The 24,879-nt window shown below is 40.0% G+C and overlaps 1 long non-coding RNA gene across 1 annotated transcript; it reads right to left on the bottom strand.

The window, feature by feature from the left end:
- Positions 1–4,141: 4,141 nt before the first annotated feature.
- LOC137165043 (uncharacterized) lies at positions 4,142–24,662 on the bottom strand. Its single transcript, XR_010923271.1, has 2 exons — positions 24,611–24,662; positions 4,142–4,599 (listed from the first exon to the last, which is right to left on the bottom strand). It is a non-coding gene; the product is annotated as an uncharacterized lncRNA (long non-coding RNA).
- Between the last annotated feature and the right edge of the window lie 217 nt (positions 24,663–24,879).

Genomic DNA, 24,879 nt, shown 5'->3' with positions numbered 1-24,879 from the left:
TTGTTTTAAATAGAACTGTTCCCCAGCTTAAAGCTAAGCATATGCTTAAATGCTGTATTGGATCAGAGCCAGAATGCTCAGCACCTTGAAGGCTGGAGCTCAGAGCTGGTACAGGACAACTGGTACAGGACAGGACAGCTCTGGTACAGAGCTGGTACAGGTACCCCGGGTGCCCTGCCAGCATGTGTCAGTTTGAGCTGTTATCTTTGATTGGACCAACTTCTGTTGGTTAGAGAGAGGCAAGTTTTCGAGCCACACACAGCTCTTCCTCAGGTCTGGGAAAGGTACTTTAATGTACTATTTTTGTTTTCTGTAGAGGCTACATGACTTGAAATTTAAGTCAAGATTTTCAGACTAGGAGCCTAACGTTAAGCTGCTAAATCCTTATTTAGCCTCTTCGCTAAATGACTTGATTTTTAAAAATCAGCACCTTGCAGCTCCCACAGAAATCCCTAAATCAGGTCATTGGTTTAGGAGCTTAACTATCAAGGCTAATTTTTGAAAATCTTGGTTTTAGCTACTTCCTACTTAGTGAAATCTATGGAAGCTTTGCAGTTGTCTTCAATCAGAGCAGGAAATGGGATTTCTGCCATTGAATTCAGTGGGAGCAAAAGCGGACAGTTTATGTGAAATCACTGCTATAATAGGTGCATGTGTCTAATCCCATTGTTTTTGTCCATGCAAAATTTGTTCCCTCGTGTACATGGTTCTTTTGATACTCATACTTTTATCCAAATAGCTCTGGTGGGACGAAAAATGAATGGACTATAATCCCACTAATTTTGTGACAAGTCAGTTTTCAGGGCTGCTTCCTAGAAATTTTTTTTCCAACACCCATAAACCTAGACAACCAGCTCTTGAAGATTATAGCAAAATCTAGATGTTGACAGGCCTACCATATAGAAAAGATATCTAAACTTTCAGTTTCTCCCTCTGGAGCTATTTGCAGAGAAAAATGACTTTACATGAGTCTGGGTAAAAGAATCAGGCCCACAGGTTTAAGTACTTGGGGTGAAAAGTGGGTCCCCTCAAATCCAATGAGAATTTTGCCCTTGACTTCACTAGGAGGCTGAAATCTATCTGAATAGAAAAAGTCACTTGATTTGTGAACTCCTCATTGAGCCCAAATTCAGCTTTATTGATGTTGAGGGATTGCAGACATAATTAGTGGGATTATTTAATTAGAAATATGATAAATGATCAGAGATGACCCGTACCTGCTGATGGTGGGTGGTCAGTGACTCTGCTTGCCCCCACCTGTCCCCCTGTGTCACCTCTGCTTGCACGGGTGGCTTAAGTACAGGTTAGACATGTATTTTATTGCTGATACAGAATAGATGAAAGATTTCAGGACTTCATTAATGAACACTAACATCATGAAAGAACGATTTATATTATGTCTGCAAAAGTCTACTTCTTCAATTTGAGCAAATAAACTTATTTTATTGTTTGTATTATGCTGTTTCCTGGCCTCTCATACCAAATAAGTTATTCAACCCTCTTTAATTAATACAAAGTAATTCAAACAAGTCAAATTAATGTAGAAATCTTGTCATAACAGTTCAATTTCAAACTGCTTGAAATTTATACATGATACTGATAAACTGATTCATGATACTGATAGTTGTCAGATAAACTCTATGAGTTTCTTATTTTAAAGCCATAATTATTTTTAAAATTCTGGGGACTGATCCTCATGTATACCCCATTATACTAGCACCCTGGGTAAAGCAGCCTTAAAGTAAGTAATATACCTATAGAAGTATAAAGCAGACTTAATATAAATGAGAATCAAGCCCTTAGACATCTAAATCATTTTTAAATGGAATATTTTTGGGTATTGTTCACAGGGAGAGAGGAAAGTATAAGGCTATAGAATAAGATAAAAGGATTGAAATATAAAGCAGCAGAGTCCAGGACAACTTGAATGATTCCTTTCCTCCTGCGTTTTTGAGACCCTTTTTTCCACACACAGAATACGTTCTCGGAATGTCAGGTAGTTTGGGTAGCTCTCTTCCAAAAACCTTTTGCCTAGTAGTCTCCACATCTGCCATGATCCTTTAAAAAGTAATCCTCCATATTATATTTCTTTCACCTTGTCTAAAGGACTAGAGATGCAAACAAATTCAGTTTAAAAACTATGTCAATTGCAAGCTGTTTATGTCAACTCTAGTATTTAATTCTCATTTAAATCAATTCTATTATGTTTAGGAATAATTGAGTTCCCTTTATTATTTCAGTACAGAGTCCCTTTCAAATTAGAATTGCCCCTGATCACTGTTGATACCCTGTACTTGAAAAGCACTCAGTAGTCATTTTGGGGGAGGAGGAAGTAGCTAGTAAAGTGCACTTAAGAGTTTTATTGCAATGAATGCATCCTTCAACATTACCCTCTACAATACCATCAAAGGCCAGATGATATACGCTCTCAGGAGCAAATTTACTCCATGAGGATTCCCACTGAAGTCATTCAGACTACTCACAACAGTGAGATGCTCAGACACTACAGTAATAGTGGCAATATAAAGATGGACAGACAGTGTGGGAAAGAATCATTAAACTCACTTCTCACTCATCTACTTTCTGGGGAGGAAAAAAAAGGGACAAAATAAGAACAAACCTATCTGATGCTGTGTATTTCTTTATATTAAATATCAACTTTTGTGTATGCTTTTTGCCTTAAGATCTACTTCAGCCAAAGTGCTCAAATAAATCTGAATAAGCATCTGAGCTTTTGAATGCCTTTCATTAGTTTCATACTCACTTTAGTACTATTATTATTTAGTACTATTTAGTGCTATTATGATATAACCTTTCTTCCCCTTGAAGGTCCCCCAAGGTGGGTATAATGATTGAGGACACCAGTGTTTCAGGATTCTTCTGATCCTTGAGGATTCCTGGAATGTCCCAAGGTGCTTCTGTCTCAGACTAAGACATTTTTTACAAGAATCGAATCAATTTTTCACATGATATTAACTCCAAGAAAAAAAATGCTATTAACTTAAAGCTAAGCAGCCATATCATTCCATCCATTTTTAAGCATCCCCATGGACCTCATCAGAGAGATCTGCACAATATGATTGTTATGGTAAGTAACAAAGATTAGAAAAATACCAAGAAAGTGAGACACCTAATTCCTAATAAACATGGGCATAATAAGCTAACAAAAACAGACACTAGAAAGTTAACATTAGATATTTTTAATTAAATTTACCCATTTTTGATTTCACCCATTTCTGCCACAAGAATGCTCTATTTGGAGAACAATACTTTTTAGGAGGATGGTAAAAAGCGGGCAGTAAAAGGTATATACGTGTTTGGCTCCTCAAATATTTAATTGTTTCACGTATTGAAGTTACATAGAATATGAACTTAATGTCAATAACGTTATGAAGCTTTGGTATAAAACAATAAGTATTAAACCGCTATCCAGTTAGTAGAATATTAACACGTGATTGTGCTTATGACTTGTTATTATTTAACTTCGACATGGCAGTAGCACCCAAAGGTCCCAGTCAGGAACAAATCCCCATTGTACAGAGCACTGTACCCTCAGGAGTGCTTACAATCTGGGAATGCTTGCAAACTAAAGCACTGGTCCTACTAGCTGACAACAGGGCTGTGTGTGTGTGCAGGGATCTGCTTATTTGGATCTGCTGGCTGGGGAAGACAAACAGCAAGTGAAAGGTAATATATAATAAAATGCCCCAAACCATCCCCACCACCCCCATCATTTGTCTTCTCTGGTGCTTCTCTGCAAAAGCTGCCCTCAAGTGTCTCCATCTAACAGAGTTGTTCTGGGCACTGTGTAGGGGAGGGAAAAAACCTACCAGCCAGTCAAATAGTGATGTTACAGAGAAGCAGAAAGTCTATAGGACAGGAGGCTGACACCTCCGCTGAGCATATCCATGCAGCCCTTGCTGCTTTATTTCTCTTGTTCCTATCCCTGTCTTCCAGGAAGAGAGTTGAGGCCTTTTGCCTCCATTAGGGCTATGTCAGGGCATTCCCAGAGTGTCTGGTGCATCTTCTGCTGCGCATGCTAACGCATTCTCGCTCTTCACATGGAAGGATGGGAGCAGTGCTCTTAAGGCTAATCCCTGCCTTAAAAATCTTAATTAAATAAGAACTTCAACCACAGTGATGGAGCAAGCGGCATCATTTTACAATAAATGGATAATAAATTACAGTAATAGCAATACAAATTAATCACTTCTTATGAAGTATTAACAGGGCATGCAATTTGCTAATGAATGTTAATTAATATGTTAATGCCATATGGCTACAATTTACAATCACACCTTATTCTGCAAATCTCTATTGCCTCGTCTGTACTCTTTTTGTGCATGGAACACCTGCTGTTGTCAGGGGAAAAATCCACATACAGCATGTACCGGGAGAGGTGCAAACTGATTACAGAGGCTAATTGGTTACCATGATATTGTTCTTGCTGGTTTTTCATTCTTTTCTTTTCAATTTTGTTTGTGAATTTACTTCTCTGGAAGTTTGCCAGTTCTCTGGTCTGGAGACTGCAGCATGTGAGTAAGGTAATAGATTGCATCTCCAAAGATCTCGGCTCAGTTCCTAGCTCCGTTTGTATAACTGTAGAAACAAAAAACACCTAATCGGTTTATGCTTCAGACCTGTGTAAAATGCAGATAACAATCCCTACCTACCTACCTACCAGGACTGTTGTGGTGATACATTCAGTAAAGTTTGTGAGATGCTCTGACTATGGCAGTGCAGGCCGTAGAAGTACATTGCTATATAGGCGTAGCCTGGAGACTAAAAATGCAAACTATCTTATGCAGCCCTACCAGCCAAAGCCCTGACCTGGGTTAGAAGCCCCTTTGAGGTCACAGATCAAATGCCATTACAGCTAGTGAACATGGGTTTTTTTGCAAAAAAAGGTCACCAGTTTTTCCACCAGCTCTCATCTTCAAGTCTCTTTCATCTTAGACCTCCCTGCTCAGACTTGCAGTGAGGATGTGAATTAGTACCAATTGTGGTGGCAGCTTTAGTGACGTGAACACCTGGGAACACTAGGAATTGAACTGATTTATTTTTCAGTCTTTTCCACTTCAATAACTTCCCCCACGCACCTTTAACACACACTCAGGAGATACCAAAAGAACCACAGTGATTGTCACCATTAATGTCTAAAATAAGATTGAAAATGTAAACTCTGTGGGAAGTTGTGTCACAGTGACTTTTCCAGGCCCTGCATACCTTTAGATTTCTTTGCAAACAGTGCTGGGATTTCACTAATGAATTTTTGTTGCTAAATAATGCTTCAAGATAAGACAAATCTGCAGTCAGAGGGTAAAATTGTGCTCCGTTACATCAGTGTAAATCAGAGTAACTTCACTGAAGGTTACATTATGTTCATTACTTCTGGAAGGAGTTCCATGATCTTGACAGTGTGGGGATAGCTGGGGTTTTAAAGAGTAAGAGATGAGAAATAAATGCAAGTAGAGAACAGCACTAATCTAAGTGGCTATATAAGAAACAAACCTTGTTAGACAAATCTGATAGTTCTTTGGGGAGGTGCCATAGCCTTTGGTTCCCTATTCCTGTCAGACTTCATGGCCAGAGAGATTTCTCTGTGCCCCGAGGGCCATAGTCAAAGGCTGGGTGGCACTTCTCCGAGTGTGGCCTCTATCGTGTCCCAGAGTAGTTGTAATTTTCCCCACACCTGCCTCTTACAAGGGGTCAGAATGTTGTTATCAATATAATATCTCAGTGACTTTACTTCAGAACAATCAAAGTTTCTAACGGTCTCATTTCAAACAGAGGTCAACATGGGGCCTTGCCCCCTTCATCCCTTTGCACTAGCCCATTAAGCAGGACCCTCACACGGACGGGAGTGTATTGCACCCAAATAAAGGAGACAGTGATAGGCCTACTCTCCTGGGGGAAATCAGAGAGACATGCTCTCAGCAGCACATGCCTCTCTGTCATCATGGTCAGTGATCCCTCGGGGTCGAGGATGATCTCTTTCACAGGTTTTATTTTATATGGGTTTTTTGGCTGAGTAGTCTGATCCTCAGATTCGTTGGCGTATGTTCTAGGTGGTGTTGGAAGGCAGCGTTGGGCCATGATTGCTGCATGGCAATTGTCTGTCTTTTCTTTTCTGGCATTTTTCTGCAACCAGGGTGAGGTGATTTTCCTCAAAAGTGGTCATTCCTTCTCTGACAATTCTCTGCCAGTTAGCCCTTTCTTGGGCGACTGTCTCCCAATGTGTGGTGTCGATGCCACAGCTCTTAATGTTTGTCTTGCTGATGTCTTTGAAGAATTTCTTTTGGCCTCCTCATGTCCTTTCTCCTTTGGTGAGTTGAGCGTACAGCAGTTGTTTTGGTAGGCGTGCATCAGGCATGCGCACACAGTGCCTGCTCCACCTCAGCTGGTGCTGCTTAATCTGGGCATCAACACTGAATGTATTGGCCTCCAGGAGGACACTAACATTAGTGTGGCGATCTGCCCACTTTATGTTGAGGATCTTCCAGAGAAAGTGCTGGTGCTGGCGTTCCAGGTTTTTCAAGTGTTTTCTGTAGATCACCCAAGTTTCGCAGCCTTAGCGGAGAGTTGGAATTACCACCACTTTGTAAACTAAGAGTCTAGAGTGTGTTCTGATGCCGTAGTTGTTGAACACCTGGCAAGACAGTCCCCTTAGGATGAGGCAGCACCGACCCAAGATGCCTTAAAGGCACAATTGAGCCCTATATAACTGATTAACATGGTACACCACAAGTTACCCTGCTAATGGGAAAAATCATTTTTAACAAATTCAGAACTGTCAGTATTTTAAAAAGCCAAATATAGGACATGATAAAAACATTCAATTAAAGACAAGCATGGACGTGAAATGTATGAAGTAAAAACATGAATTCAGCATTTAACAAAATTAATGAGAGAGCAGGCAATGAGGAAAATTCAAGTTATTTCATTATGCAGCAGATGGAATGAATATTTATTAGAGAAGGGTGAAGGAAAAGAGCAGTGTATTATTAAACAACTATAACCCACGTGGACTAATAATGAGCAGAATCTATTAAGCAGCCTTACTCCTAAATTACACTGACATTTTTCTTTAATATGTTTTGCCCTACAGTGGATTTGATAGTGTTTCATTTTAAGTTCTTTTTTGCCCTTCTAATGAAATATTTCAATGGGAAAATAAAGTATATAACATGTTCATATTAGCCTTCTCCAACACACTGAATATATCCCAATTTAATACCCAAACAAAGTCAGACACTTCTATAGTTAAGTATAAAATCTAATTTGCTCTGATTCCATGGTATTAATTTATATTTAATTGTTATCCTGTAAAGTACTTGCACTTTGCAAACTTAAAAATATGATTATGTATACCCTCTCAGGCATATTAACAGGAGCTTTAGCTTAGTAAGGGCTTTAGGAACCGATCTATTTCAGAATGAAACCAGTATCATACACTAGGGAGCAGCTTTAAGTTCTCCATAATAAGCTCATAATGTATCCTTCCATCACAGTTTTTCTAACATATTCTGAAGAATCCAAGTCTTTCAGCTCATTAAAGTTCAGCTGAAAACCATGTGGGAATTAGCTTTCCTTGCAAGATTTCCAGTACTTCCCATTGCGTATGGTTTGGGAACAGTTTTTCTGCAGTGTATCAAAATGTACACTTTTAGTCTTGTCTAGAACTAAGTAGCGTTGAAGTGAAGAAAAAGAGTGAACGGGATGAAAATAGTTCTAATCAGTTCCAAGCCAGAACCAGGATGAACTAAAAGCAACGGCCTGGTTTATTCTCTCTCCCAGCCCATCTCACCTGCTGCTCTCATTCACTCCATTCACTTGCTAAAACTGTTTGATACTTTCTCAGAGCTGCCAGCACAACATTTAAACATAGGAAAACAGAGCAAAATGGGCCAGTTCTTCCCTTCTGCTTTAGTTTGTAAATGACAGATTTCCCTCTGTCTGTTCCCCCACCTAAAATCAGGCCTGTAGCTTTCCCCCTTTTTCTTAAACATGCAACATCCCTAATGTACAAAATATTTCATGACTGTTTACTGAACACAAAGAAAATAATTGCCCATAATTAGCCACTTGAGCTAATTGTTCCCCATGCACTTTATAAAGTGGATCTGAGTGGGCAACTCAGCCTACTCTGGCCCTTGAAGTTGTTTAAAAGTGCTAAAACTGTACTAGTTATACTGAATAGATACAGCAAAGACAAAGAGTTCTGTGGCACTTTAAAGACTAACAGATTTAATATTTGGAGACATAAGCTTTCGAGAGGCTAGCTCTCTTCTTCAGATGCAGTAATACAAAAATAGGTAACACAGAGGTATCATATAGGAATCCAAGTACATTGAGAACAATGGGGGAGGTGGAGTGCGGTACTTAAGACCTAATGACGACCATTGAGTAGGAGGTGAGAATGGGTGGGCAAAGTAATTTACCTTCGGTAGTGAGACAGTCATTCCAAGTCTCTGTTTAAACCCAGTTTGAATGTGTCAAGTTTGCAGATCATTTCTAATTCAGCAGTTTCTCTTTGAAGTCTGTTTTTGGAGTTTTTTTGGAGAAGTACAGCAACTTTCAGGTCAGAGACAGAATGCCCTGGGGAATTAAAGTGTTCTCCCACTGGTTTATGGATGTTGTTATTTTTTATGTCTGATTTCTGTCCATTTATCCTTGTGCGTAGTGATATTTCAGTTTGGCCAATGTACATGGCAGAGGGGCATTGCTGGAACATGCTGGAACAATATAACATTAGTGGATATGCAGGTGAATGAGCCCCTTATGGTGTGATTGATGTGGTTAGGACCAGTGATGATATCATTAGAGGTGATGTGTGGGCAGAGCTGACAACGGGGTTTGTTGCAGGGATAGGTCCCTGGGTAGGATTTTTTGTAGGGTGTATGGTTGCTGGTGAGTATTTGCTTTGTAATGTGTTCAGGGTGGAAGCTGGAGGCATGAAGATATGCATTGCGGTCAGTTGGTTTTTGGTATAGGGTGGTATTAATGTGCCCATCCTTTATTTTTATTGTAGTGTCCAATTCTTGTGTGGATTGGTCCAGGCTGAGGTTGATAGTGGGATGGAAATTATTAAAATCCTGGTGGAAATCTTCGAGGGACTCTTCCACCCTGAACACATTACACGATCCATTGTCTACAGCCAAGCCTTAAGATACAACCGGATTTGCTCTGATCCCTTAGACAGAGACAAAAACCTACAGGATCTCTATGAAACATTCCTAAAACTACAATACCCACCTGGAGAAGTAAAGAAACAAATTGACAGAGCCAGATGGATACCCAGAAGTCACCTACTACAGAACAGACCCAACAAAGAAAACAACAGAACCCCACTGGCCATCACCTACAGTCACCAGCTAAAATCTCTCCAACACATCATTAAAGATCTACAACCTATCCTAGCAGATGATCCATCTCTCACTCAGGCAGTGGACGGCAGACAGCCCCCCAACCTGAAGCAAATACTCACCAGCAACCATACACCCCACAAGAAGGCCATTCCAGGAACCTATCCCTGCAACAAACCCCATTGCTAGCTCTGCCCACACATCGACTCTAGTGACACCATCACTGGTCCTAACCACATCAGCCACACCATAATGGGCTCATTCACCTGCATATCCACTAATGTTATATATGCCATCATGTGCCAGCAATGTCCCTCTGCCATGGCCAAACTGGACTATCACTACACACAAGGATAAATGGACAGAAATCAGACATAAAAAATAACAACATCCATAAACCAGTGGGAGAACACTTTAATTCCCCAGGGCATTCTGTCTCTGACCTGAAAGTTGCTGTACTTCTCCAAAAAAACTCCAAAAACAGACTTCAAAGAGAAACTGCTGAATTAGAAATGATCTGCAAACTTGACACATTCAAACAGAGACTTGGAATGGCTGTCTCACTACCGAAGGTAAATTACTTTGCCCACCCATTCTCACCTCCTACTCAATGGTCGTCATTAGGTCTTAAGTACCGCACTCCACCTCCCCCATTGTTCTCAATGTACTTGGATTCCTATATGATACCTCTGTGTTACCTATTTTTGTGTTACTGCATCTGAAGAAGAGAGCTAGCCTCTCGAAAGCTTATGTCTCCAAATATTAAATCTGTTAGTCTTTAAAGTGCCACAGAACTCTCGTTGTCTTTGCTGTATACAGACTAACACAGCCACCCCTCTGGAACCATTTTGAATAGATACAGTACAATTTTCAAAGGCTCGCAACTTACTTAAATCAAAAGCAGTTTTCCACAGAACAGGCAAAGGCACTTTTTGTCACAGAGAACTATTTTCTTGTCAAATTTCAACTACCGGTTAGAGGCTAGAGCTGTTTAAAAAGCAATAATGATGCAAAAATATGTTTTTGCAATTTCCTGCTGCTCAAAAAAGACTAAACAGTTTTATCGCAAACATTTTTTAAATAAATTTACCTTCAGGCAGACTTGGCCTGGAAATATTCAGTCCAATAGATAATGAAAATTTTAAGAAGTCATGAGCAACTTGTAACATGGAAACAGTGATGCAACTTTAACTAGTGCAGTTGTTTGCTGCACTCTCTATAATTGACATGTATGTGTGTGTGCATTATAGATGGAGCAGCTAGAATAATGTAATTATTTCTATATTTAAATATTTTATGGCTGCCATACACAAAGAGAGTCATTATGTGGGAGAGAGCAAGACAGATTGCACTTCCCCAGGCCCGTATCCTATCCACTGCAAAGATCTCAAGCTAAAGGCAGAAGCACTGTAGCTCAAACACAGAATCGGCCTCTTCCAGATCCTACCAGAGCTTTTTCCCAGCCTAAGATCAGCATCTTTTGCTCTGCTTTATGACTAAATGCTGTTTCTGCAACTGAATTTTCCTCTTAACACTGTCAGTTAACAGACAATATTTGCCTCTCTCCATTGTGAAAGTTGAGCATTTATTCCTATCCTTTGTTTTCTATCTATAACCACTGGCTCATCCTTGTCCATGTTTGTTGGAACCCAGCCAATGTAAATCACCCTAGCCTAGGGCCTGGTTGGGGAATATTGGTGAGGAACAGTGTGTCGAAGTTTGAGTGCTGGAAAGCACTTAAAGAGTTAATACAGCAGGTCTTACTACACTCAGAAGCAGTGCTAATTATTGGTATCAATTCCAAGTTATTACTAATAAAGTGCTTACCTCTGTTGTAAATACATATTTTCCCCTTTGATCCTTGTTCCTGCCTTGTTCTCTCTCGCCCCACTAGACAGGCGAAACTATCACTATCCACACTATTTGTTCTGTGGATAATTAAAGGACTTCATTTACTAGAAACATCATTCCAGCATCTTTCACAAGCCTCAAATGTCACTTCATTTTTTTTTTTTTTTTTTTAAATCTCAGTTGGACATAATTGAAGTAAATTACCTGAAATTATATGGAATATCATAAATCCTGCTGCAGACTGTATTTCTTCTTATTCTTGACACAGAGTCTAGGTTGTAATACATCACCAGCAAGATAGATATTCTTTTTCTGAGCTAGCTATCCTGATAGCTATTGACAGGAGTGTTCCCATTAGAGCAGTACCAGAAAATGTTTAATCAGTATACAGCCTTTGGGCCACTAAAATGGGGAGAGTGCACCGATAAACTATTATTAAACTGTTATTACTATGAAGGGGCACATAGCGTGGGTTTGTTGTTGTTCTTGTGGTGTTAAGGTGATATATTTTGAATAACACAACAGAAAAATTGATGAGGTCATTGCTTTATATTTGAATGCAAAAGAAAGTTGCCCACTAGTTGACTTTTAACTAAGAGTCAAGTTTCCAAGTATAAAGTAAGAAATGTGAATGCTAAACTGAGTTGTGTTGTTATTGTTATTTAGTTGCATGGCGGTAGTATCTAGGAGCTCCAGTCATAGATCAGGATCCCATTGTGCTAGGTACCAACACAGAACAAAAAAGACAGGCCCTGCCCCCAAAAGTGTTGGTTATTCAGAGCTACCAGTGTGAGGTTTTCAAAAAACATTTACATTATACTTTATGGGTGAAAACCTGGCCACATTGAAATCAACAGGAGCTTTGCCATTGACTTCGATAGGAGTGGAAGCAGGCTTCTATATAACGCCTCTGATTCAAAGTGCTAGGTAGAGACACAGTAATTGCATTAAAAATAGCAATAGCCAACAACGGATGGTCACATTAGATAACTATATACTGGACTTGGAAGAAAAGAAATTTAAAAAAGATATAAATGCAGAATAAAGGGTAGGTTCTGAAATGGGCTTTAAAATGGCAGACTGTCAGAACAAAAATAGCAAGATGAAGATAGTTTCAAAGAGCTGAGCCTAGCAGAGGAAAAGCAGATTTTGGATTGGCAACAGAAAAATGAACTGCAGTAAGATAATGAGAAGTCAAATGAAAAAGCTAAAGGTTAATGGGATGGTAGAAAATAATAAGAGAAGAAAGGTAAGAAGGGCCAGGTCAGGTGATGGTTTAAATGTTAGAAAGAGAATTTTAGAATGAAGTATGTGGATGAGAAGACAACAAAGAGAGAACAGGGAGATGTGAACAATGAGGCAAAGGTTTTGAACCAATTTGGCTTGGTTTTTAACCAAGTAAACTAATTGAAGAGAAGATTTTTAGAAGACAGGAACAGACAATATTGCAGAAATCAAGAAACTGGCAGTGTTCAAGTAATCAAGGCATAAAATCAAAAGGTCACAGACCTGGTTCTATTTTGCTGTGTTGTAAATGAGCACATTGAAGATACACGCGTTTAGAAGATACACGTATGTGCATGGTTTAGCAACATGAGACGTGTGAAGAAAGCTGCTGGTTGAAGAACATGCCTTTAGTTCCTGATAAGCAGCATAAGGGAAATGCCCTCACTGGTGAAAAAAATGGGAATGAAAGAGGTGAGGAGATGGAAAATTCTGTGTTGGTCATATTAAGAATTGGCTTTTATCTGTGAGGAAATGTGAAAGAATTGGCTGGAAATAGTGCTCTGGATACACAAGGAAAAAGATCTGTGAAAGAGAACTTTGAAACTCTGCTGCTTAACTGTGAATGGCATTTTGGATAGCCATGAAAGCTCTATGGCTATGTCTTCACTGATGGCAGCAAATTCGCCATAATCAAATCAACTTCTCTGGATCGACCGAGCGGTCAGTGAAGACCGGCTCAGTCGATCCAGAAATCAACGTATTAAGACCACCTTCTCAAGTGGCGTAGCGCTGCATCGACGGGAACACGGTTCCCATCAGCGCAGTGCAGTGAAGACAGCGCGCAGAACAGGAGCAGAGAAGTCGACGGGAGTTACGCAAGCTTGCATGACTCTGGTCGACTGCCGCCGAATCTTGGAGGTGAGTGAAGACAAGCCCTATGATACACAGAGATAATAATGGCTTTTTTTTTTTTTTTTTTTTTTAAATAATAGCACAGCACTAAAAGAACACTCTACTGGAAACCAAAGCAGAAGATAGCTGTGTCACTGAACTCCAGCTGTAAGTGAGAAACTCCCCAAATAAGCTGCAACTTTTGCATCCCTATTTTTAATCACAGAAAAGGTAGCAGACAGTTGAGGTGTTGTTTTTTAATATGAGCTAATAAAATATTTAGAGCATCATTGACAACTTGATGCCAAACATCTAATATAGAGAGTGTGTTTATTAAATAATAGTAATGATTAGGGATAAATAGCTTTGCATTTATACAGCCATTTCGTCAGGTGCAACCCACCTTCTCTAAAAGTTGTTCTAATTAGTTGAATTTACAGCAGTCAGTACAAGACCATTCACATATGTCCAGAACTTTTGTTTTGTCTAAAATGTTTTAACACCAGAGAGGTAACTCATTAGACCTGCTTTCTACACAGAGGCAGAAAATATCCTATGTAGATTAAGAACACATTCACAAAAATAAATCATGCTGAGAATGTTGATATGAATACGGTATTGACAACACAACTATTTAGGGCTTGTCTTCACTTACCTCCGCGATTCGACTACAAAGGGAGTTTGGACGATAGCCACAGTCCTCAATATATTCTAGTAGAGAGCCATCAGTTTGTTGTTGGATATAAATAACGGGTGACATTTTCAAAGGGGCCCAAGAGATTCAGACACCTAACCCTCTCTGAAAATCCCAGCAAAGTAAATACCTGATGAGTTTCAGCAATAAATGCTAACCTGAGGAGGAAAAACGTTTTATTCCCTACACAACACCACAATATCAGCTGTGTGGCTGCCATACTGAAAATAAATACTTTTCCTTTAAAAATAATGTTTCAGCAATAATATCAGTATAGAAAGAAACACTGAAATGTGTTATTTTCTGAGCTTGTTTGCTTTGTAGCAGGCAGTTTTGCCTGCTGGTTGGTGCCAGGTTATGGTAACAGTAAAACTACTATTTTGATGGAAAACTATGGCGTCTTTTGGACATCTCTTGTATTTTGATGATATTAGAAGATATAGTTAATAAAATGTTCCCAGAAGTTTCAATATTTTTTAACCTGTTCCAGGGCTTTTCAGTGAGTGTTTTCCTTCCTTGAGCAATCTCTTCTTTGGTTACATTTTTTTCATTTTGTTGGTGAAGAGAGAGTGTTTTTGTAAATATCTTTTCAGTTATGTTCCTTGACCACTTTTACTTTAGTTCTGGGAATAACAGCATCACATTGTATTATTCAGACATAGCATATATGTACATTGCATTTCTTGCTGTTGTATTTTTCTGTTTCTTGGCAACTTACGATGGAAAAGAAAAGCCTAAAATGTTAAAGTAAATAGAAAAATGGGGGTGGATGGTGGAGAAGGTAATCCAATTCTTCCAAGCTTAAATTCCATATGTTTCAAAGAAGGAAGATAATTTAAGAAAGAAGTAGAAACTAGACAGATTTTCACATTAAGCAACGTTGTTTATACTTACATGCCATGATTTTTCACTGCGCTAGAAAGTCTTAGAAATGATAGATTAGAGGCACTAGATAGAGACGCTTAGAAAATTTAGTTCTTCCTGTGTCAAAAAGTTGAGAAATGGTAGTTTTGCACCATAAAATATAGTACTACTACCGAGATAAAAAAGTAGACTATTATGAGTACTACCAGTCTAAAGGTCTGTGCACATTTAAATCAAATTGGCTCCAAAATTTTACTTACTCTGTGTGTTTTATGAAGTCATCAATTACTGAGATATATGAATTGCTTAGCCCAGAAATACACTTTATGTTAAGTATATTTTAAAAAAACTTGTAAGTGGATGAGTGGGTTTCACTTCACATTGTCCTGATGAAGGAGACTCACTGCACTCTATAGTATGGTCACTGCTGTGCCACAGGAACATAGGCATTGCCATTTCAGGTTTGAGCAGTGGTTAATCTAGGCTCAGTCTCCATTCTGACAGCAGCCACTGCCAGATAATACTGGATGCTTCAGAGAAAAATACAAGAAAACTTGAAGGACAATTATGGAAAAATTTGCTCATAGGGCAAATTTCTTCTAATCCCCCTCAGTTAGTGGGTGACTGGATGCCCTGAAATATAACTCTTTCAAACTTCAGGGGGTTTGTTTTTATCCTCTCAACTATAATTTTGGAAATTCTCATTATTCATATACCAGGTACCAGCTAGTCCTGCTATTTATTACTGTGCAGTATATTAAGATTTGTGCAAGCATTACCATGAGTTTGCATGATGACTGTGATACACTACGTAGTCTAGGATAATTACACTGAAATAGCCCTGTTCACCACTGTGACACGGAGGCTTACTGGGGGTTCACTACTGTTTCATCAACTCTTGTCAAGCCTGACACACTCACTACACCTCACACACTGGTGTCATATTACATGACACCTTTTAGATAAATATCATGTCCTTGGAAAACTAATAACTCACTGATTATTAATATTCTTGTGTGATGTATGTACATGGTGTGTATTGACAGTTATGGATATATGCTAGAATTATGACTAAAGTGTGTTTAAAACAGGCCTGTCAGGGGAAATTGGTAAACAGGTCTTATTGGATGAGTATAAAATAAATAATTAAGAGTTAGCTTAAGTTTGGTTAAAAAAATAACATATTTGCTTTATAGTTTGTGGCTAGTAGGGAGACGGCCCTTATCAGCCAAAAAAAAAAAAAAAAAGAGGGCCATGAGAATAATAAGTAGTTTTACTTGTGGTGTGGGAAGGATGTATGGTTCCAAAAGTAACTAATAAAATAAAGAATTGCAGAAACAAGACAAAGAAAAACTGTCTTAAAAGAAAAACTCAAACCTTCCCACTGTTCTTCTGGTAAGCAGGGGGGTGGGGAAGAGAAGATAAGAAAGAGAAGACCGTGGGAAGAAAGGAGGCTGTAAATCTTATCTGGATTAAGACTGGAAAGAAAGGTGAATTGTCTCAAATTGGTTTTCAGCTGAAGTCAGTAAATGGCAATGACATCGCTTGTTTGTTAAAAGGTAAAAAGGTATAAAAAGTAAATTCTTAAAGGGTTCATTGCGAATCTTGCCTCACCACATTGGTGGCATCCAACATCATTCTAAGCACCCCCTGGGTTTAGCCCTCTGTAAGTATCTTGATCAAATGCTTATAAATCTTTTGTTACTGTTTGGATATAGTAAATTGCTTATTATTTAAGCTTTTTAGGAATGTTTAGAGCAATTGTATAAGTATCATTTGGCATTTGGATTTAATAAAGGAATTTATGTTGGTAATAATAATAACAAACAATAATAATAATATGATGGTTTCCCATATTGATAATTTCAAATATTAATAGTTCCAATAGGTCTGCCCTAGACAAAGGAAAGTTTGCTTCTCTGACCAGTTGGGTCCTCAGGCAAAGACAATGAAGGTACATTTACATATCAGGTAAACAAAGCTATCAAGCTAATAACTGGGGAAGGAGACAGCCTGGTGCCTATGTCCCAAAAGTAGAGAGAAGCTTGGTCTGAGTTTTACTTTTCAAACAATCCATTGCAAAGGTTTCCTGATCTATAAGGACAGGTGGGCTGAACTTCACGTGATAGAATCAACTGATTCTATATGATATAAAAATGTGCTGAGTGAGGTGTTTTATGAAAGCTTATGACACGCTGGTGATCAATGTCATTGTAAAATGTATGTATTAACACTGCAGAAGGACATATTGATATTCATTTATATTAGGCTTTACAATCTGTGCTTTAAAAAAGGGGAAAAAACCAGTTCTCTCCCAGGTAGGTGGGAATGTCACAGCTATTTACCTGTCTCCTATGTAAATTAAGCATGATGGAATCAAAACAATTTCCATTTATACAGAAATCAGCCACAGGGTGGCAAGCCCACAAGAAGGGAAGAACAGCATGAGGTCATCCTGCCTATTGAAACAAGATATAAGCAAGGACAGAAGCCATCTTTGGCATCCATCCCTAGTCAGACACAAGGGACCCGAGCTCTTAAAAGCTGAGAAAGTTGGGCCCTTCGATAGGGTGACCATATTTTCCAAAGAGAAAACAGGATACTGTGGGAGGCTTGCCCAAGCTACTTACCCAAACCTCCCATCCTTCCCCTCCCACCCCCGCACAAGCCACTGACGCGAGCCCCTCCTGCCCCACACAGAGCTAGCCCAAGCCACTTGCCCTCAAAGCCCCTTCCCCCCACCTCCATGTGGCAATGACCTGAGCCACTCATCCGAGCACCCTCTCCCCCATGCAGAGCTGGCCTGAGGTGCTGGCCTGAGCCACCCCTCCCACATCTGGGGCTGGCCCAAGTCACCTGGTGGTCATGCTCACCCGAGGCCCACTGCATGGGGCTGGCAATGGTGCTTACCCCTCCCCCACCGAACATTCCTTTGTGCCCCACTATGGAGCTATGCCCACTTTTTGGCAAAACTGGGCTTTTGTCCTGTTTATCAGTTGGCAAGAGCAGACAGGACAAAAGCCCAGTTTTGCACATGAAAAAAGTTGGGACATCCAGGAGAGGGTTTAAAAAGGGGACTGTCCCAGCCAAAATGGGATATGTGGTCATCCTAGTCCTTCAACAAGCAGGGATTGAAGTGTCTGAGAACTGAATATAGGTGAGAAACCAGCTGAAGCAAAGATCTTTCACACAGGAAGATAAGGGAATCCAGCACCTTGTACTTCTGTGTTAGGCCCTGATTGAGGGAAAGTCAGCCATGGTGGGAAGAAGGAAGATAGGTGAGAGGAACCATCTTGAACAAAGCTTGTACCTTGCTAGATTCAGTTTTAGACGCATTTTCACTTGTAGTTGCTTGTAAGCATTTCTAACTTTATTTCTTGTATTTGGCATCACTTAACCTATTGTTAATAGATTTGTTTTATTTTTACTATAAACCGACTCAGTTCTGTGTGTGAAGAATGGGGTGTATTTACCCCAGTTACATTAATAAGCTGTAATGTGCTTTTTGTCTCTTTAAAGAAGCAATTGTACAGGGGGCATTTTAGCAACAAACCAGGTGTCCAAGCCACTGCCAATTATTGGGATGGACTACCAATTATTCTGCTTGCTGCTTTTAGCTATTTTCAGGCATTTGCAGGAACTTAGCATAACTAGGCAAATCGGGAGAGGAAGCAGGTAGACAGTGAACACTTGAAATGAGCCTGGCTCTGTGTGTTCTCTCTCTCTGAATACATTGGGGCAGATGTCTGTGAAAAACAGGAAGTCTGGATATATTTTAGAATTGTTGGTATGGGGAAATTCAGCTACCAGATTAACATCTTAAAACTGCTTGCTTAACAATCTTTTTTTAAAATGACATGTCTCTGTAACTCCTGCTTCCATCCAGTGATTGATTTGTTTGGTCAGCTATGTAACATTCTTTTGATTGATGTGTGTCTGTAACTTTTGGGGTATAAGTGGGAGGTAGCGAGTCTGAGTCAGACTTCTGGGGGTAACTATTAAGATTTGGGATACTCTAATCACCTCTTGTATTTGAATGTGCTTAAGACTAATAAGTGGAGACTTAGGTAAGCTTCTAATGGGAATTTCTGGAGACTGTTAAGTAAAGCTTTAAAGTTAAAGCACTTGGTTTGGACTTGTCTTTGTCAGCCATATAGCAGGCGAATATACTGTGTTTCCTTTGGTTTATTTTCTGATACCAATTCACAGAGACTAAAAGTTACTGGGTCGAGGAACTCTGGGTAACAGTGAGCCTTATTATTTCTCTAAGCTGTCCAGGAGAGGGTTTTGAGGAACTTCAGGACTGGGAGTGTGTTGGGGTCACCTTGCTGGTTGTAACCATGGCTGGTGGAAGCCAGAAAGAGGCTGTTGATAGGCTGCTGGGGTCAGAGTTGTTGGACCAAGGCTGCAGTTATACACAGACATTCAGGGTGTGACATGCATGCTTTTAGGCTGGCTGGGAGCATCCTGGAGTTGCAGGGCAAATGGTGAGAACCCCTAATTGGTCACTGTGTCTCGCAAAAGGTTGGATATGTTCTTTATAACATAAATACTGTTTTTAGATTATATTTAGGAAGTAGGAGTAATGCAAGGATCTGACAAACAACGAATAAAATTGTGTATGAGTTTACTTACTTTTTTTCATTCTACAGGAAATAAAATACCTCATCATGCTTTGGGTGTAATTATAGACATTTGATTCAATTTAGATGCTATACCCACCTTAAGAATACATTTTAATTGGTGCTGACAGTCTCTTTATGTATCAAACTGTTCTCCATAATCCACTTTAGCTTTACCAGATTTGCATGCAAGAGGCAGAGTTTTGCTCCAACCAGCAACAAATTGAACACATTTCCTCAGATGGTGACATTCTTAATTCTCAGGGATCAAATAACAGCATGTACTTGTTAGCAACATTGTAACTAAAGAGAATCCTGTCATAGCCATTCAGTGCAAATGCTGAGGTTAATATTGGTAAAACCACTGTTTCCCTGCTGGTTTTCAAATGCCTTTACATTGTCAGCTTGGAGTAGATATGGAAGCAGAACAACATTTAGATAAGAAAGGAGATCCCTTTTTATTTTCTCCCTATGTTTGTTTCATAAACACCTGAAAGTAGTTTCCTGCATTCACTGGCCTGATTTCAGTATTAGTCTATCAAAACTAGCAGCTAAAACATTTGCAGCTATTAATTTGGTATTTTACAAAGCTTTTATTCTGATACAGATTCTAGTCACTTTTATAACATCGTGATTGGAAGAATAAAAAACATAATGGTACAAATATAAAATTTACGAAGCGTACATTCTAAGAACCTGATTATGTTATGCAACAGGAAGCTAGAAAAACTTAAATTCAGTCTGTTAAGGAACAGTATATTAAGGAATTAATATAACAGTTGCCGTCTATTATAACCTGCCCAATAACTCAGTTACCCATACATAAAATGGTTGTATATATTTAATAGGTTGTGAGGCTTGATTAACATTGGTAAACTACTTTGCGATACTTGAATGAAAAAATACTATACATGTGCAAATTATTCTTTACAGTTTGTCTTAAAACATTATTCCTAAAAATTAGCATACTGCTGTTCCAAACTGAGGGCTAAATCCTGCCCTCACCAGCACAGTGAAGGAGAGGCAGAGTTGCTAATGAATCCCCTGCATTAGGGATCCTACCAGCAAAGGCAAGATTTCCCAGAATGAAAAGAGTTACTACACACGACCACATACATTGCTTCACCTTGTCCAGGAGCAGTGTGTGTCCCTGCTAGCACTTATTGCTGATTCCATATGGGCTAAGCTGCCTGGGGAGCTGAAAGCTGGCATGTCCCCTAACCTGCTGACCATAACCCCTAGAGAACATGGTGGACTTGTTGTTGCATTATCATTGTGGATCAGTAACTGGTTAAAAGACAAAACAAAGGGTAGAAATAAATGGTCATTTTTTACAATGGAGAGAGATAAATGGCGGGGGTCCCACACGGATCTGTACTGGGACCAGTGCTGTTTGATATACTCAGAAGATCTGGAAAAAGGGGTAAAGAGTGAGCTGGCAAAGTTCGCAGATGATACAAAATTACTCAAGATAGTTAAATTTAAAGTAGACTGAAGAGTTACAAAAGAATCTCACAAAACTGTAACTCGGCAACAAAATGGCAGATGAAATTTTATGTTGATAAAATGCAAAGTAAGGCACATTGGAAAACACAATCCCAATTATACATACAAAATCATGGGGTCTATATTAGTTGATACCACTCAAGAAAGATTGTGGTGTCTTCATGGATAGTTCTCTGAAAACATCTGTTCAATGTGCACCAGCAGTCAAAAAAATCTAACAGAATGTTAGGAACCATTAAGAAAGGGAAAGATAACAAGACAAAAAATATTGTAATGCCACTATATAAATACATGATATGTCCACATCTTGAATACTGGCTGCAGTTCTGGTTGCCCCACCTCAAAAAAGATATATTGGAATTGGAAAAAGTACAGAGAAGGGCAACAAAAATTATTCGGGGTATGGAACCACTTCCATATGAGGAAAGATTCAAAAGACTGGAACTGATCAGCCTGAAAGAGAGATGACTGATGGGGGAATATGAAAGAGGTCTATAAAATCATGAATTGTGCGAGGAAAGTGAATAAGGAAGTGTTATTTACTCTTTCACATAACACATGAACCAAGGATCATTCAAGGAAATTAATAGGCAGTATGTTTAAAACTAACATACAGAAGTGCTTCTTTGCACAATGCAGAGTAAACCAGTTGAACTCATTGCCATGGATGTTGTGACGGTCAAAAGTACAATTAAAAAAAATTAGATAAATTCATGAAGGATAGATTCATCAATGACTATTAGCCAAGATGGTCAGGGATGCAACCCCACATTCTGGGTGTCCCTAAATATCTGACTGCTAGAAACTGGAAGATGGATATGCATCATTCGATAAATTATTCTGTTCTGTTCACTCCCTCTGAAGCATCTAGCCCTGGCCACTATCAGAAGACAGGATACTCGACTGGATGGACCATTGGCCTGACCCAGTACGGCCGCTCTTATGTTCTTATCCAGTTCCTCTAGTTTTCTCTTGATAACATCCTGCACGAGTTTGCCAGGGCTCCTTCCTCCTTCTTTTAACAAAGTACGGGATTTTGTCCTATATGAGTTTGCCTTACAATATCTTACAAGACTCACATGCTGAATTCTTTGCTTATCTGGCTGAATTCTTCACTTATCTCAGAACTTTATACCTCTGGTGAACAGCTTGTGAGGACAAAACTTTCGCTTCATACTACACTGTACAAGGCTACACCGCATCCCCTAAAGAATTTTCCTCCCATTGGCTCTAGCTTTTGAATGTGAAGTTGTTGCTAGCAATTATGTAGAAAGCAGAAAGAATACAATAATTTCATAAATATTGTTCTTTTGAACCTCTCTTCTTGAACAACAAATATGTTTTCATTTGTAACTTGGCCAACAGGCTGCAAGGGAGTAAATAATAGCAATGTCCTGTTGTAAAATTCTCTCTCTGGCGAAGAAAAGTAGTCCCTTGTTCTTAACACCAAAGTAATGTGTTAATGTCAGAAGCTCAACTGAGAGATGTATCATAGCAGCAAACTTTTGCTGATTTAAAAAAAAAATTGAGTCTGTGAGAAACCACAAAAAAAAAGATAATTGAATAACACTGAACATCTGATTTGAACAGGTTTACTGCAACACGTGGAGCCAAATTCCAACACATGAATGCACATATATGAAGCAAAGCAGTGCTAACTTGTATGTGCATTTTGGCTGAGACCTGCTCAATGCAGCTCTCCTACACATTCGGAGCCAAATCCTCTGGTGGTGTAAATTGGCATAGCTCTGCTGAAGTCAGTGGGTTATGACAATTTACAACAGCTGAGGATCTATCCCTTTAATTTTAATAAAGACAGGAATGCTCAGTATGGGGGGGGGGGGGAGGAGTGTACATAAGGGCCATTACCAGTACTGGGAGAATGTGTATAAATATAAACTACACTGCCTGTTCTTCCAATACTATGTACCCTGTATCTTCCCTCTGTGATGCAAATTCCAGGGTACCTACAGAAACATCACTCCACTGATAGTGTGCCTAGTCACATCAGCAACCAAAATTGGCATACCATGCTTAGTATTCACTGGCTGCCAATCCCTGTTACACCTGTGCACACGGAGAGTGAAGTTTCAATCTAAGCATTTTGTTTCTCAGTGTTTGAGTGTTTCAACCAGCTTACTGAAGTGCAGTGCTACCCTGAAAAGTAGAAAGGGCATCATTCATTTACTTGTTTGTTGCAGCTTGTTAACGTCTGAATGACATTTGCTCAATTTACAAGTAAAGAGATAAATAGTTTCTCAATGTCAGCCCTGCAAACTCAGCTGTCCCTAGTCCCCCACCCCGCACAGAGCTGGCCTGAGCCACTCACTCTTTCCACTTCCCCCCATTTGGGGCTGTCCCAAGCCACCTGGCATTGCTGCTCACCTGAGCCCTGCTGCACGGGGCTAGCGTTGGCACTTGCCCAACATTCCTCTGTGCCCCACTATGGAGGCATACCCCGCTTTTTTGGCAGGTTTCACCAAAAAAGTCAGGACGGCCAGGGCAGGCTTAAAAAGGGGACAACCGTAGCCAAAACGGTACTTATGGTCACTCTATGGATACTGCACATTTAATCCTCACCTATGTCCACAGTACGGCTGAAGAAGGGGAGGTAAAAGGAGTTACTAAGCTTCTTTGCTACCTCTCCTGATCCTGGAGTTGGCCCGGGACCAAACCAGCCCCCAATATACGTGAGAGCAACTGCAGGGCTACTCTAACTTGTGCAGACTGGAATGATCTCCTAGTACTCATTGCACTAGCCCAGGACCACCAGAATGCAATGAACAACATTCAAACTCCATCAAGACCCTCTAATGACCATCTCCGCCCAGAACACACTCTGTGAAGGAGCTGGAGCAGGTGGCATAAAGTCAATTATGTTCGCTTTATGCCGTTGTGGGAATCCTCTACTTTAGAGGAATCCCCAGAGGCTCATTTAGGGCAGCTTTGTGCTATGTCATAACTGATCTCTCTGCTAGAGAAACCTGGTGCCTTAATTACTATGCATCCAACTGTACTGAACTTAGCAAAAGCCATAAATATCACTACAAACAATATATAGAAAAGCTGTTACTGGTGCAGGGCTCAATTTTACTCAATTTGGGTCTTGTAGCTAGTCATTTTATATAATAATTTAATTGTGTTATCTATTGTTGTGGTTAATTTATATGTAATCAATGTGTGATGAATAGATTTAAATTGTAGGTATAGGAATAATCCTTGTGGCAAACCGCCATCTCTGCTCCAGTGAATCTTACACTTTTCCTCCTTGTGGTGGGTCAGGGTGCCACTGGTTACCCTGTCTCCCAGCATCAGGGCTCCTACAGTAATGTCCAGTGGGGAGAGGAGGAGGAAGGGACCCAGACCCACACACTCCTCTGGGTCCCAACGCAGGGCCCTACGTATAGTAGCTATGCACCGCTGACAGTGTCTGAGGCTGCAATTCTTTCCCCTGGGCTATTTCCCTCTTGCCTATTCAGCTCCTTGTTCCCTGCCCCTCTCTTCCTGGCCAGGGTCTCTTCTCTCAAGCCTCTCTGTCTGGGGAGTGTCTCTGCTCTGCTTGAGCAAGCTCCCCCCCCAAGTCCCTGTACCTTTCTCAAAGTTCTTCTCCACTCCTCCAGCCAATCACAGCCCTCTACTTCCAGCTTGCTTCCCTGTCTGTCTGGAGCAGGGGTTTTTATCAGGCACCTGGCTAGGTCTTAACTGGCCTCAGGTGCTCCCAATTGCCCTTGTTGTAATCCCTGCTTAGTCAGCAGGGAACAGAACCCTGATCATTCTAGGGCTGATATATCTCCCTTTGACCACTCTCCGGCTGCCCCCTAGTCTCACATCCTGTACCAGTAAAGTTACAAGATTACTG

Source organism: Emydura macquarii, unplaced genomic scaffold (genome assembly GCF_026122565.2).
Source record: "Emydura macquarii macquarii isolate MOO-44397 ecotype Brisbane River unplaced genomic scaffold, CSIRO-AGI_Emac_v2 contig_2734, whole genome shotgun sequence".
NCBI lineage: Eukaryota > Metazoa > Chordata > Testudines > Chelidae > Emydura > Emydura macquarii.
Note: the sequence above shows the minus strand (reverse complement) of the source record. Positions and strands in the feature narration are given on the sequence as shown.